General features: G+C 42.2%; 1 pseudogene; it reads left to right on the top strand.

Moving 5' to 3' along the window:
- The first annotated feature begins 6,430 nt into the window (after window positions 1-6,430).
- LOC123450548 lies at window positions 6,431-13,586 on the top strand (annotated as a pseudogene).
- Window positions 13,587-16,747: the final 3,161 nt, after the last annotated feature.

Below are 16,747 nucleotides of genomic sequence, written 5' to 3' on the forward strand. Positions count from 1 at the left end.
TTTCCGCGATTTTTTTAAACCACCGCCTTGCATGTGTGGGTGATAGGGGGGGTTCCATCCGACATGACACACAAAAATCGTTGGTGTTGTTAAGCGATGAACGTAGATGATCTACCAAACATAATCGTGTGCGGTGCTAGAACATATCGCACACACTATATTTTGGGCCTACGTGTGGGATTTGGGATCAATCACACATCTCATGGAAAACAAACGGTGTTTGACCTTTTACCGTTTGTGTAACATTACCCAATCCACATGGGCTATGGTAGAAACTGTGTGTGATATCTTCATCATCACACCCGAGCTTTCCGTGGAAACTGTGTGCCATGCATGATATCATCGTACATGTTTCCCAAAACAATTATGCATGGGATTGTCTTTGCATCGAGCACGGTTTCCTTTTGGCTCACGTGTGAGATTGGGTGATATCGCAAACGATTAAGGGCCTCCTACACACATGTACAAGTTTTGCAAATCATCTGCAATTTCTAATTTATCACCAACATTTCAGTTTATATCGCGTGTGCTTTTCTTGTAGATCACATGTGTTTGTGTTATGAGTTGCGTTCGCTTTCAATTATAGATCGCACACGCTTGGTTGCTTGAACCCTTTGCGCTGAAATGACGAGGTTATTGTAAAATATCTCATTTGAATCACCCTGCGAATAGCAAATTTGCCATAATATGCAATCGAACAAATAGTGTCCACATTAAGAACATTCATCATAATTAGCCACAATATGCAATTGAACAAATAGTCTCCACACGAAGAACATTCATCATAATTCGCGACAATATGCAATTAAGCAAATGCTAGATAAATTCCATATATGTATGGACAGACGCAGTACATAATCATATTGCATGTAATACAAAGACATGATCACATGGCAAACAATGCATCGATGCGTATATGTTTAGTTATAATACTATATGAATGCGTACTTGTTCTTGGGGGATATAAATACTGAAGGCATCGACATCTTCAGTGGGCTTGATATAGTGATTCACAAAGAAGCACTAGTAGAAAATGGCCCATTTGTCCCAGTTCCAGAGGCCCATTAGCCATGGTTACGGAATAGGGACTAAAGGGTCGGGACTAAAGCCCAAAACCTTTAGTCCCGGTTCCTTTACCAACCGGGACAGAAGGGACTCCACGTGGCCTTTGCGGGGAGCCCAGGCAGGAGGGCCTATAGTCCTGGTTGGTAATACCAACCGGGACAAGGAGGTGGGTTTTTTTGAATGGGGTTGTGTTGGGGGTTTTTGAGGGTTAATTTAGGGGTTTCATATTGTGTTAGCTAGCTAATAGAGAGAAGTGTCCTCTCTTTCTCCGTGATGTAGAAGTAACGACTTTAGCAAGTTATCCTCAATCTCTTAGGTATTATGGCGTACCGACCATTCATTTACGACATCTGGGCTAATGAACCCAACGTCGAAGATTCATCCACACATGAACCTAATCCGCTTTCCTTCCCCCAATGATATAATAACCAATCATGATCATAATGACAAATCATCATGATAATCATGATGAACATCATCATCATATTAATATAAAAACTCTTGGATCATATCATCACCAACAACAATATAGCTAATAATCATCATATTCATTACCACCAACACTATTTAATCATCATTTTCGTCAGTGAGACATCATATAACAAGTTTGTCACTAGTCATAATCACAACTCCTCCTCCTCCTCATCATCAACTATAACACATTGTAGCACATAATAACACATTGTACCTAGGACCTACTCCTCTCTCACAGGACCTACTCTACCCTCTCTTAGGTAGAATATCGTAAAACAAGATAGGCCCTGACTCTCCATTATGGAGAATGGAGATCATCCTGTCTCCAATTCTTGGCCTATGCACAATGTTGCTTCCAAGTAGCTCTCTACGATGGACCATACATTTTTTCCAATATTTGATTGTCATTTCATCGGTTTTAGAAATCCGGTATGGACAGGAGTGATGCATATACCTAGGCTGACCTGGCCGTGATGGCCATAAGCTCATAACATCAACGCGACCTCTTGGGAACATCAGATAAGGCACACAATCCTTCAAGATTTTCTGTTGAAAAACATAGTAATAACTTTGTTGTTAGCAATGTAGTTTAGTTTTACAAGAATTTTTGCAAAAGATGCACGGATGTCGTAGTAGTAGAAAATCTTACCATGCAATATCCTTGCATGTTACCGTAGTTCACCACGTGCGCTAGTGGCACGAATTGTCCATAATGTGGAGGAGTTTGAAGATAGCTATTGTAATTCTCTAGATCATTAATAAATGCCACAAGATGATGTTTCTCCTTATAAGTTAATTCTGCTTAATCATTGTAGTAGTAGGTTCTGTCTACCATCTCCTGTACAGTTTTTGAAGATTGAAAATAAGACGTCAATGGAAATAAGTTGTCAACTATTTTTAAATAAAAAATATAAATTACTTAATAAATACATATGGTTGAGAAACTCACATAATGTTATAACTGGAGGCGTCTGCACATCGACCCAGATGTCGATATTACCTTCAATTTCATCTTCTGGACGAATATCAAAGGTGATAAGCATATTAGGCTCAAATGCATAAGCCTTGCATAGTGCTACCCAATTTTTGCATTCATAAAAGGAGTAGGTGTCTGCATTGTACAGCTTTACAACAAAAGTATAACCATGCTCGGTCCTAAAGTGAACTCCCTTTACCTCCATACTTTTTTCAGTACTGAAACCAATCTTATCCAAGACATAAATTCTTGCATGGAAGGGGAAACGCTAGTAGAATTGTAAAAAATAAAAATTATAAGTTGAAGCAAAATAAGTCATGCTTAATTACGAAAAAAGTCTTGTCGTTGTGACTTACTATATCGACTTCGAAGTCCTCATCCAGCATGATGCTGAAGTGCCTATCATCAACTAGGTGAGGCGTGTCGCATAGGCCGCGCTCGTCTTGGTAGAATTCTCACATAGCGAATTTCCTTTCGTTGTCAGACATTTCCTATGTTCATAGTTGAAACATTTAAAATCAATCAAAGGCAACTACCAGGAAATTTATATGACATATCACTATAAATTCTAAAACAGATCACTATTACTCAATATGCAACGTGTTGACTTTAGGTCTATCGAGTCTTTCCTTCCTAAACACACATATCACGAGAACACTAAGACATCTCAATATTCAGAATGCATCATCCTCTACATACGCACTAGGAGGTGTTCCGTGCAATAACATACACACATCAAATAAATGACATATAACTCATCATCATCTTACTCATTTAACAACTCATGAAAGTCATACAAGGAGCAACGACAAATCGAAACATAACTGATATTATCACTAATACATCTCGAATATTATCATAAAATATCACTAGTAAAAATCCTGTTGTTGTCTCACGGTGCAGGCGGTGGCAACCCAAAGATAAGGAACCATCACCGGATCATAGATCGGGTGATGTCCCTAGAGAACCTGCCAGGTATTGGAGAACCTGGCATCCAACACAGCATGTAGCGACAGACGTGCTTCTCCTCCTCCCTAACACGGTGACGTACCACCTCCATGGGGGCCAGCTCGCTCGGCACTGATAATCGAACACGCGACCGCCACCAACGAAACTCCGGGTCAATGATGAGACCAAGATTCCTCACCAAGGAGCTCCCCACGGAAGGTAGCACCTCCCAGTGCCAGCCCGGCGGAGCCCAGTCCCCGACATGGCGCCTATCAAGCAGGCTCTCGCTGACCACTCGACGACGAGGATCCGGGCCAGGCACCGTCAACGTCAAGACAAATTCCTCTGAGAAAAATTTCTTATTGTTTAATGTTTTACTTTCTAGTTATCATTTATAGAATAATCATCTCATTTGAATTTAGCTAGCGCCGAGTACCTATTTTTCTCAACATGAAAGTATGACATCAAATATACAATAGTATAACACAATATATATATATATTGCAAATATTTCCACAACAACATTCGGGGCTTGAGCAAATATTTTGCAAATATACAAGAATCATATCCTAGCAAGAACCCCAGGCATGGGGATGTCTCACCAAAGGTTTGGGTCGGTGTCGGGGTCGAGGTCGGGGTCAAGGCCAGGGTCGACACTACTAGGAAAAACCTTATAGGCAGGACCTCAGTAGTAGCGCTGGAAAAAATAAAACGTTGTTGCTAATTAGTAGTAGCGCTGATCCAGTTAAGCGCTACTACTAACACCTTAGCAGTAGCGCTGCTTATTAAAAATGCGCTACTACTATGTGGGACCACACGATGCCACCGACGGTAGCTGTAGTAGCAGGGTTCCCCAAAACCTAGGGCTACTGCTAAGTGTTTAGCGGTAGCGCTTGATTTTGCACCACCATTGCTGCTAGTTGGCCCCACTTAGTAGTAGCACTCGCTGGTACGCAACGCTTCTACTAATAGCATAGCAGCAACGCTCTCTGGTATCCAGCGCTACTGTTAGTCGCTTAGCGTTTGGACCTGAAGCCTTTCACGAAGCTCGGGTGCATCCTCCCTGACTATAAAGATTGGAACATCGACATTGACGACTGATTGTCAACGATAATGTGATGTAAATAAACCGTGGTCCTGAACTAGCTGCCTTATCACAACTTTCTTTCTATGGCAAAACTTTGAAATTATGCACGACGTATGTTATGTAACTAAACCGTGGTCCTGAACTAGCGTAGATCGCTCTAGTTAATTAGTTTGGGTATGAGGAACTATTGGTTTCTTTTATTTTGCTAATCATGCCTTTTTGTTTTCTTAAGTACATTATGTTGCATATTATCGTTCAAATCAACAACTCACGATGCAGGTACCTAGATCAGAGATGGCGAAGAACTAATACGCCGTGTACGTTGGGAGGTTCCAGGAGTCTACGACCACTGGCCAGCCGCTTAGGCCCAGGTGCACAGGTACCCGGGTGCTAGCCACACAGGGTTCGACACCAGAGCCAAAGTGGAAAGTAGTTACTTGAGGTGGACACTCCAGCATGAGCAGGGGCGGGACCGCCGGTACTACATAGTCGCGATCTTCCTCATGCCGATCGCTCTTCTCTTCTACATCATGTTGTAGATAGAGATGATGAAACTTGTGGGTGTGCCATGACCATGCAGTTGCACTTATTCGAGACATGACATGATCGCACTTATGTATCGCTGTTTTCGAGATTATGTGATGATATTTTGTGTTGACTGATGATGATGATGATGGTATGACGGGACTATTGTGTGTCTATAATATGTGAGAATGGTGTATGTTCAATATGATTTGATGAAACTATTGTATAGAATATGTACAAATACATCACAAATACGTAGAGGGTGCAAATCTCTGAAAGTGTTAAAAGCTAGCAGTAGCGCTGGTAAACACTTACCAGTAGGGCTGCTTAGCAGCAACGCTTACTATGGGAAAGCGCTACTAATATAGTTAGCAGTAGCGCTGGGCAGTGAAGCGCTACTACTAATACTACTTACCAGTAGCGCTACCCATACCAGCGCTACTACTAAGGTTTAGCTGTAGCGCGATAGCAATAGCGTTGGGCCCAACGCTACTGCTACGCATATTTCCAGCGCTGCTACTAGGGTTTTCCCTAGTAGTGGGAGATCGTCGACGAGCTTGGGGTGGGGGCAGCGACGATGACGGTCTCGGGGCGGCAATGGGCTCATGGGCAGCGACGACGACGGGCTCGAGGCGGGGGCGGCGACGGCAACGGGCTCGGGGGAGGTGACGACGACGGGCTCAGGGCAGGGGGCGGGCTCGGGGGCGGCGACGATGACGGGCTCGTGGCGGGGCAGCGACGGCGATGGGGTCGGGGGCGGCGACGACGACGGACTCGGGGGCGGCGACGACGACGGGCTCGGGGACGGCGGCGACCACGACGAGGAGGAATGGATCAGCAGCGGTGGCACGGGGAAAATGGGAGAGGTTGGGGAAAATTTGATAACTCCCGCCTTATATGCGAAAACCCGTTGTCCCGGTTCGAGGCACAAACCGGAACCAATGCTGCCCTTTCGTCCCAGTTGGATCCACAAACCGGGACTAAAGGTCAACTTTCAGTAGCCTAACGGGCGGGAAGAAGAGACCTTTAGTCCCGGTTTGTGCCGCAAACCGACAGTAAAGGGAGTCTTTGGTCCCGGTTTGTTCCACCGACCGACACGAAAGGATGTCTTTGGTCCCGGTTGGTGCCGCTAACCGACACGAATCGCATGTGCCTGCCACAGCCGAGGTGCCTTGTGAAGAACCACCAAAATCAGTATCTTTTATTCACAAGATTCGGTGAAACCCTAGCGCCGCCAAACCTATATAATCTCCTCCCCACCCACGCCGCCAGCTTTCCCCCACCCACAGCCTCCAACCCCTCCCCCAACCTGAAACCCACCGGCGGCGGCGCAGCGTGAGGAGTGGGGAAGGAAGATGGTGAAGTTCCTGAAGCCAGGCAAGGCGGTGATCCTGCTGCAGGGCAGGTACGCCGGGAAGAAGGTGGTTATCGTGCGCGTGTTCGAGGAGGGCACCTGCGACCGCCCCTACGGGCACTGCCTGGTCGCCGGCCTAGCCAAATACCCAAAGAAGGTGATCCGCAAGGACTCAGCCAAGTAGACGGCCAAGAAGTCCCGCGTAAAGGTCTTCCTCAAGCTCATCAATTTCACCCACCTCATGCCCACCCGCTACACCCTCGACGTCGACATCAAGGAGGTGTCCTCCGGCGCCCCAGACTCCCTCACCACCAAGGAAAAGAATCTCACCGCCGCCAAGTCCGCCAAGGCCAAGCTCGAGGAGAGGTTCAAGATCAGCAAGAACAGGTGGTTCTTCACCAAGCTCCGCATGATTCGACATGATTAGACATGATTCAAGAAATGCCAACAAGATCTATTCTTCACATGATTCGACATGATTCAACATGATTCCACATGATTCGACATGATACAAGAAATTCCAAAAAGATTTATTCTTCACATGATTTGACATGATTCCAGAAATTCCAACAAGATCTATTCTTCACATGATTCGACATGATTCAAGAAATGCCAACAAGATCTATTCTTCACATGATCCGACATGATTCAAGAAATGCCAACAAGATCTATTCTTCACATGATTCGACATGATTCAAGAAATGCCAACAAGATCTATTCTTCACATGATTCCACATGATTCTAACTAATTCAAGAAATTCCAACAAGATCTATTCTTCACATGATTCTACATGATTCAAGAAATTCCAACAAGATCTATTCTTCATATGATTCAACATGATTCAAGAAATTCCAACAATATATATTCTTCACATGATTCGACATGATTCAAGAAATGCCAACAAGATCTATTCTTCACATGATTCGACATGATTCCACATGATTGGGCATGATTCAAGAAATTCCAACCAGATCTATTCTTTACATGATTCGACATGATTTAAGAAATTCCAATAAGATCTATTCTTCACATGATTCAACATGACTCAAGAAATGCCAACAAGATCTATTCTTCACATGATTCGACATCGTTCGACATGATTCAAGAAATGCCAACAAGATCTATTCTTCACATGATTCGACATGATTCAAGAAATGCCAACAAGATCTATTGTTCACATGATTCAACATGATTCGAAATGTTTTGACATGATTCAAGTAATTCCAACAAGATCTATTCTTCACATGATTCGACATGATTCGAGAAATGCCAACAAGATCTATTCTTCACATGATTCGACATGATTCCACATGATTCGACATGATTCAAGAAATTCCAACAAGATCTATTCTTCACATGATTCGACATGATTCAAGAAATGCCAACAAGATCTATTCTTCACATGATTTGACATGATTCGACATGATTCCACATGATTCAACATGAGTCAAGAAATTCCAACAAGATCTATTCTTCACATGATTTGACACATGAAACATAACATCTCATATAGATCCACACTAAAACCATACCAAATTTGAGCTTATTTTAACTCCAGAATTTTTGTGTGTTCAAAATGAACCATTCAAGGACACATCATAAAATTTCAACAGTTTCTGACTTCATTTGCTATTTTTCATGCTTTTATTGATTTTTTGGAGCTAAATGACCCAGGAAGTGAAAAGCACTACAAATGAAACTCTTAATAGGTAGAAAGTTGGCATGGTATCTTCATTGCACCCACATAGCATGTGCTAAAATGTTGAGCGGGTTGCCGCAAAAACTGGATGCACTTCGTGTACAAATCAGACAATCTCTTTCGAAGTATGAGGGTTTCATACGAAAACTCATCTGTTACAAAAGGCATTTCATTTTGTTGAACTTATTTGAACTTCATACTTTTTGTGTGTTAAAAATAAACCATTCAAGGCCACATCATCAATTTTCAACACTTCCTGACTTCATTTGGTATTTTTCATGCTTTTACTAATTTTATGGAGCTAAATGACCCAAAAATTGGAAATCACTACAAATGAACTCTTAATAGGTTGAAAGTTGGCATGGTATCATCATTTCACCCACATAGCATGTGTTAAAAAGTTGAGAGGGTTGCCGCAAAAACTGGATGCACTCCGTGTACAAATCGGACAATCTCTTTTGAAGAATGAGGGTTTCATACGAAAATTCATCTATTACAAAGGCATTTCATTTTTTCGAACTTATTTGAACTCCAGAATTTTTGTGTGTTCAAAATGAACCATTCATGGCCACATCATCAATTTTCAACAATTTTTGACTTAATTTGATATTTTCATGCTTTTACTGATTTTTTGGAGCTAAATGACCCAGAAATTGAAAAGCACTACAAATGAACTGTTAATAGGTTGAAAGTTGTCATGGTATCATCATTTCGCCCACATAGCATGTGCTAACAAGTTGAGAGGGTTGCCGCAAAAACTGGATGCACTTCGTGTACAAATCAGACAATCTCTTTCGAAGTATGAAGGTTTCATACGAAAACTCTTCTGTTACAAAAGGCATTTCATTTTTTTGAACTTATTTCATTTTTTCCACATGGGTGTGTGTATTAAAAACCATTACAACATATCATGAATAGAGAAGCGACCAAATTAATAGAAATTCATCATCACATTAAAGCCAAAGTACAGTAGTGATCAAAATAAATACATAACGTTCTTACATAGTTCTCATTATTGAACAACGTATAGCTCTCTAGAGCATCTAATTAGAACATACATTGAAACTATTAAATTTAACTACAACAACAACTGCGATCATAACTGCAACTAAGGTACAAATTAATCCAATGGCATAATGATACCAAGCCTCAATATGAGTGGCATATTTTCTAATGTTTCTAATCTTCAAGCGCATTGCATTCATCTTGATCTTGTGATCGTCACGCACATCGGCAACATCCAACTCCAATATCATCTTATACTCTTCAACTCTTTGTAATTTTTCTTTCAAGTAACTGTTTTCTTTTTCAACCAAATTTAACTTCTCGGCAAGAATTTGTATGTCGGTTCAAATTTCCGGTTCACATACCTCCTAGATTAAAAAATCTATGTCATGTTGGTCATTATAATTGTCATGAACACTAAATAAAACAAATAGTTATAAAATATAATATATACCACATCTGAATCATAGACAGGACGAGGGCCGACGGAGGCGGATACCAAAACCATCGCACTATATAATAACAAACCATAATAGAAGTAATAAAATTACACAAGTATCTATCTAAATCATACAAGTAAGAAATTGTTCTTTTAGAAAGAAGATAATAAGAAGAGACTAACCACGGTGGTGCCGACGCTGAGATGGGCGCGGGCGATCGACAATAGTGAGGAAGGGGACGGGACATGGACGGACCGCCAAAGGTACAAAAAACTAGAGGAAAATGGAGCTTGGACAAGGAGATTCGAGAGGAGAAATCTTAAGTGTGGCTTGGGCATTTCATCGAACACCTCGAGTGCATGGGAGGTGAGATAGAGCACCACAAAGCTCTCCCACGGCCGGCCAAGAAAACAGAGCACTGCACTACTCTGCTCGCGGGCAGGGGGTATACATAGGCCAAGCATTGGTCCCGGTTTGTGGATCGAACCGAGACTAAAGTTCAACATAGGGTCCCGGTTCCATCCAAAAACCGGGACTAATGGTTGTGGGCTAGGAGCGAGGCACATTCGTTCCGGTTCGTGTATGGAACAGGGACCAAAGGGCCAGACGAACCGGGACTAATGGCCTACAAGGCCCGGCCGACGCCCCGGCCTCACGAACCGGGACCGATGCCCCCATGGGTCCCGGTTCGTAAGTGAACCGGGACTAATGGGATTTCATCAAGTGGACCAAAGCCCTCTTTTCTACTAGTGAAGGTGCTGATAAATTTCCTAATAGAAAAAAATATGTGTGGTGAGCGGTTCGGAGGTCATCGATCCGAAGATCAACTGCAGAATTCTTTTCTCAGAATGTGACATACATGTGGAGTAGAATATAGTCATTAATAAACAGAGTTATTGGTTGAATGTTCTCAATATCGAGACCACATAGAACATGTCTGCATAGGTTCACCATGTTGGATAAATGCCCTAGAGGCAATAATAAATTGGTTATTATTATATTTCCTTGTTCATGATAATCGTTTATTATCCATGCTATAATTGTATTGATTAGAAACTCAAATATATGTGTGGATACATAGACAAATCACTGTCCTTAGTAAGCCTCTAGTTGACTAGCTTGTTGATCAAAGATGGTAAAAGTTTCCTAGCCATATACAAGTGTTGTCACTTGATAACGGGATCACATCATTAGGAGAATGATGTGATGGACAAGACCCAAACTATAAATGTAGCATATGATCGTGTTAGTTTATTGCTACTGTTTTTTGCATGTCAATGTATCTGTTCCTTTGACCATGAGATCATGCAACTCCCGGACACCAAAGGAACACCTTGTGTGTATCCAATGTCGCAGCATTAACGGGTGACTATAAAGGTGATGTACAGGTATCTCCAAAGCTGTCTGTTGGGTTGGCATGGATCAAGATTGGGATTTGTCACTGCGTGTGACGCAGAGGTATCTTGGGGCCCACTCGGTAATACAACACCACAACAAGCCTTGTAAGCAATGTGACTAAGGAGTTATTTACGGGATCTTGTATTATGAAACGAGTAAATAGACTTGCCGATACCGAGATTGAACTAGGTATGGAGATACCGACGATCAAATCTCAGGCAAGTAACATACCGAAGGACAAAGGGAAGAACATACGGGATTAACTGAATCCTTGACATAGAGATTCAACCGATAGAGATCTTTGTAGAATAATTAGGAGCCAATATGGACATCCAGGTCCCGCTATTGCTTATTGATCAGGGAGTGTCTCAGGTCATGTCCGCATAGTTCTCGAATCCGCAGGGTCTGCACACTTAAGGTTCAGGGACGTTTCGGTATTATTGAGTTATGTGTGTTTGGTAAGCGAAAGTTGTTCGGAGTCCCGTATGAGATCCCGGACATCATGAGGAGCTCCGGAATTGTCCGTAGGTAAAGACTGAAATATAGGAAAGTGGGTTTTAAACTCCGGAAAAGTTTCGGGCATTTTCGGTAGTGTACCGGGAGTGACGAATGGGTTCCGGGGGTCCACCAGGTTGGCCCACCCACCCCAAAGGGTCTCATGGGCTGTGAGAGGACATGGACCATCCCTTATTGGGCTGGCCGACGCCTCCACTAAAGCCCAATGCGGATTGGAGGTGGGAAGGAAAGAAACCCAAAGGTGGAAAAGGTGGAAAGGGTTTAGAGTGGAGAGGAGGAATCTTACTCCTAGTAGGATTGGAGTAGGACTCCTCCACCTCCAATTTTGACCAAACCTTGAGGGTTTGAGGCTTTCTCCTCCCCTCTCTCCCTCCTATATATACTAGAGGTATTAGAAGTGATGGCTAACCCTAATTGCCACGTGCTCCCTCTACTTCTCTCTAGATCTGTTTCTCCTCTAGTATAGTTCGGCGGTGCCTAGGCGAAGCCCTGCTGGATTAGTTCACCACCACCACCACCACGCTGTCGTGCTGGAGAACTCATCTACCTCTCCGCCCCACTTGCTGGATCAAGAAGTCGGGGATCGTCATCGAGCTGTATGTGTGCTGAACGCGGAGGTGTCGTTCGTTCGGGACAAGATCGGGATGGATCGGGATGGGATCGCGGGACAGATCATGATGATATCACGGGACAGGCTGCGATTTGGATTGCGAAGATGTTCGACTACATCAACCGCGTTATATACGCTTCCCCTTAGCGATCTACAAGTGTATGTAGATTAACTGTCCCCTCTCGTAGATGATCATCACCATGGATATGTATTTCGTGTGCGTAGGAATTTTTTTGTTCCCATGCATCGTTCCCCAACACATCATGGGTGCGCACACGTAGCATCCACATAGGTTGGTCCCTTGTTGTTGTTGAGGACACTAATTTTTTTGTACAACATTAGTCATGTATTTTCTTTGTTAGGAACAACCTAACCGGTGTAAGTTGTTTCTTTTTTCTTTATAGATAAATAAAAATAGGTTTACTTAGAAACTTGAACATCTGACTAGCATTTTGTGAAAATAACAGACTATGTTGTCTTACCAAAGAAATGATCATGTGCTCTATAGGTAGTTGGCGTTCGAACCATCTCCCTCCTAAAGTTAGGTTCTTTAACAATACACTAGAAATGAATATGAATTTTCATATACTCAATTTTTGAACCATATATGAACACATCATATTAACATCAAACAATTCAATACCTATCCATGAAATCCTGAATATCATTTTGGTCCCGAGGCTTATTTGAATCTCGAAGAGAATCCATGTAGTAAACTTTGTTGCGTTTTGGTACAATGACCACCAAGATCTAGTGATAGCCACATTTTATGAAAACTTTGAACTTAAGAACTATGTAAAAAACTGAGAGGCGATCAATTTATGCATGGTTGTATATTAAACTTTCCATTAATGATATGGCCACATGAAGAATTCTCGTATTTGTAAGTCGAGCAAGATCTTGGCGACATAATCAATGGAAGCCTTGCATGTCTCACTATGACTTAACAAAATGTCTTTTTCTAAATCAGGATCCATGAAATACACATATATAGACCCTTATTGTTCTCTGAACCGTTAATCCCCTCAGAATAATATAATACGGTTATTTTTTTCATTTACAACCTTTCATGAAGAAGTTGATGAGAGTTTGTGAAGTACTTACAACATCAACATTTCACAAGAGTGGTAGCAAGATCCTCGAAGTTGAAGAAGAGATGGATGTCCCCGAATTCCACATTTATGGTACCCTCATGGTGATTGAAATGCCAACCATCGTAGTGCACTTGCAGAATGCAAGTATCTTCTCCCTGTGAAATTGTGTCCATGCAATATTTATGTAACTTGCGACAACTATAACTACACTCCTCAAAGTATACACCAACAAGAAATGGATGGCCATGCTTGTACTTGCGTGCTTCAAATGAGTCTTCATGGTCCATTCCATGGTTCTGCTCGAAGAATCTTTGTAGTAGGATGCTCTAGTTCTTCTCCCTTTTGTGTTTCTGTCATGTGTAATAACAATTTGCCAATTTTACCAGGAAGCTAAATACAAATGCAACAATATTTGTAGTACAGGATGCACACCGGTAGTGTTCGAATGAGATCAAATTAATAGTGACACGTATGTACATTCTGGTGTCAAACGTGCTAATTTGTTAAAAACTATTGCTCTTGCACCCTGTTATTTTCTCCTAGTTTGAGAATTCGTTTATTTCAGATTGCCATGTTGTGTTGGTCCTAGCCATGTTTCTGTGCATAATTAGACCCTGCTCGTGTTGAATGAAATGAAGTGCATCATGTCTACTACCATGTTGTAAATTTTCATGCCATGATAAGTCCTGTAGCATATAGGTTTTTTGCTCTCAATATGCCTTTAGGTTAAAACAATTTCTGGAAAAGTTTTTTTGTACTAAGTCACTAAATGCTATGTTTTATAGTCATGTTGTATGATCCCTACTATGTGATTTGAACAAATTTATAACATATTACTACTGGTGTCAACTAAAATGACACTCATAATCCTAGAACTGTGACAATGTCTTAAGCGCATCCAAAATCAAAAAGCACACGGGGAGAGTGTGAATGACACCTAATATAACAAATGATTTCTAACAACGAGAGTTAGGCTAACCTTCTTTGCACGTCCCAGAAACTTCCTTCCACTGTACCCAGATTCAAAAGCTCGTAACTTCCTATATGGAAATTGATGGTGACCACGAACAGGCAGATCTTCAACTACCCCGCTCCGTTCCTTGGAAGTGATTGTCCTAGGTAGCTACAAGAGAAAGTAATGGCTCAAATCGGCTTGTAATTTTAAAATCCCCGATTCCAAACCAAAACACTATGCCTACTTGAGCCAGAGAGAAGAGAGATGAATACCTGGCTGGTGAGAGATTTTTCATCGAAGGTACTGCTTGAGCGGCCATTCGAGGAGACCATGGCGTGCCCGAAGTGGTCGGATGCTAGAGGGAGAGATGTGGCGGCAGAGCCGGGGGCGGTGGAAGATATTTCGGGGGTTGGCATTTTTTTTGCTTTCTGCAGGGAAACTTGGCACGCAAAGATTCATCACACACGGTGTCTCTGCTTTTAGCATGTGCGACGATATAGAACATACAAATTTCACCACTCCCCATGTATTCCGTGGGTATAGAGATTCATCACACGCGGTATCTTTGCTTTTAGCGTCTGGGATGACATAGAACATACAAAATTTTGCCCCGTCCCCACGTATTCCCTGGTTATAGTGCACATCCATGTCACTGAATAATTTAATACAAACTACTAACTTAGGTATACAAATTAGTGAACACATAGCCCACACTTACTAAACCGAGCAAGTTCACTAAATAATCAAGTTGCTTGAACTAGACATAGTCCTAACAAAAGACCGACTCTCTAAACTAAGGCTATTAGTATTACACATAATTTTAACAAAAACACCAATGAGCTGACGCCCTATGCCTCATAGATATTTGATGAGATGTCGACGTGTGGGTGACATTCCGTTGGAGCTGGAATCTGCGCCCCTGAGGCTGAATTCGACCACGACAGCATCCTCTCCATCTGCGTTGCCCTCATCGTTGTAGTACTCGTAGTAGTGGTGACGCTAGAGCTCGTGTTTGTACTCCACCATCGGTTCCTTGACGGACAGGCCCTTCTCGACCTCCTCCTGAGCCAGGGGCAACTCCTACAAGCGCTATTCGTTCTCGTACGGCTCCCGCATCTCTAGGTCTTGCTCGGAGACCTCGTGGGGAAGGAGCTCCATGGCCTCCGTTGCCTCATGGTCCACATGCATTTTAGCATATGCAGCAGCCACCTGTTTAGACGTGTGGGTCATGCTGGATTCCGAGGAAGCCTGGAGTATCTTGGGGTGTGCATTATGGATATTTCCTTGGATAGCCTCGACCCGAGCCGGGGCGACGTCCACGACACGGTACGCTGCTCGAGTGCTCTTAGTGTTTGCTGCCGTTGTGCAACAGCTGCAGCTACCGTCTCCACGTCTATAGATGCCCCTTTTCGGTCACCGCAGAGGCCATGTTGGCGGATGCGGCCGTGCTGAAGACAGATGTGACTGTGCTCTCGGCCGAGGCGATCATGTTCTTGGCGGAGGCGCCAGCGCTCGGGGCCGAGGGGGCGGTCATATGCACCCTTATGAAGTGTTGCAATAGCGTCATTCTTTGTAGAAAGTGTTTGTTGGGGAATGGGGATTGAGGGTGAATTGAATCTATGCTAGACTAAGCAGACTAAGCGGCTTCCCTCGTAAGCCATAAATAGATCCATGAATTTTCATCGCAAACGGTTCCCATGTAGACCCGTGTGTATTGAGTTCACTTTTTGTATTGAATCGTAAAACTATCTTGGGGTACAACGGTAACAGATATTGCTTTAGTTATAAGAAAAAAGATCCTACCGTGGTAATGCACTAACGACATCCTAAAATTTGGAAATATCAAGGGTACAATTGACATTTTTATACATTAAGTTAGTTTCTAGAAATTTAATGACCATAATTCGAAACTGAAACAGATGAACATGCAAGATGAAGCCAAAACTGCTGGGAAAATCATATTTATGCACTAATTGCTTCTATATATATGCCACCTGCAATAAATATGAAGTAGTTCCAAACATCTTGAGTAACAGTTTGGATACAAGCATTCAGAATCTAGGTTTTGAAATAAAAAAAAAGAATGCTCTAAAGTACATGAAAATCCGCATGATTTCCCGACATGGTGTAACACCCCAAAATTTTAGCCATGATTTTATTTATAAAAATTTGGCCATGATTATTTAAAAAACTTATTTTTGGGTTTTATGATGTTTTCACATCCCTTCTTTTCTTTATTTCATAAAAAGCTCTCTTCCTAAGTAGGAGTCTTTGAAAAATATTATTTGACTTGAGTGTTTGCCTCAAATAATTTTCCCTTCATTCCCAAACCCAGTGAAGGCCTTTTTACAAATATTTTCTTTTAAGTTTTAGTTATTCAAAATTGGCTTCTTAATACTTTAAAGACCTGATTTGAACTGCATCCATTTGGTTCATTCCCAAACCCAGTGAAGGCCTTTTTACAAATATTTTCTTTTAAGTTTTAGTTATTCAAAATTGGCTTCTTAATACTTTAAAGACCTGATTTGAACTGCATCCATTTGGTAACTTCTTTTAAAAAGTTCACAAAGATTTGTGGATGACCTATGATGCACCTGGTC

Source organism: Hordeum vulgare, chromosome 4H, assembly GCF_904849725.1.
Source record: "Hordeum vulgare subsp. vulgare chromosome 4H, MorexV3_pseudomolecules_assembly, whole genome shotgun sequence".
Classification (NCBI taxonomy): domain Eukaryota; kingdom Viridiplantae; phylum Streptophyta; class Magnoliopsida; order Poales; family Poaceae; genus Hordeum; species Hordeum vulgare.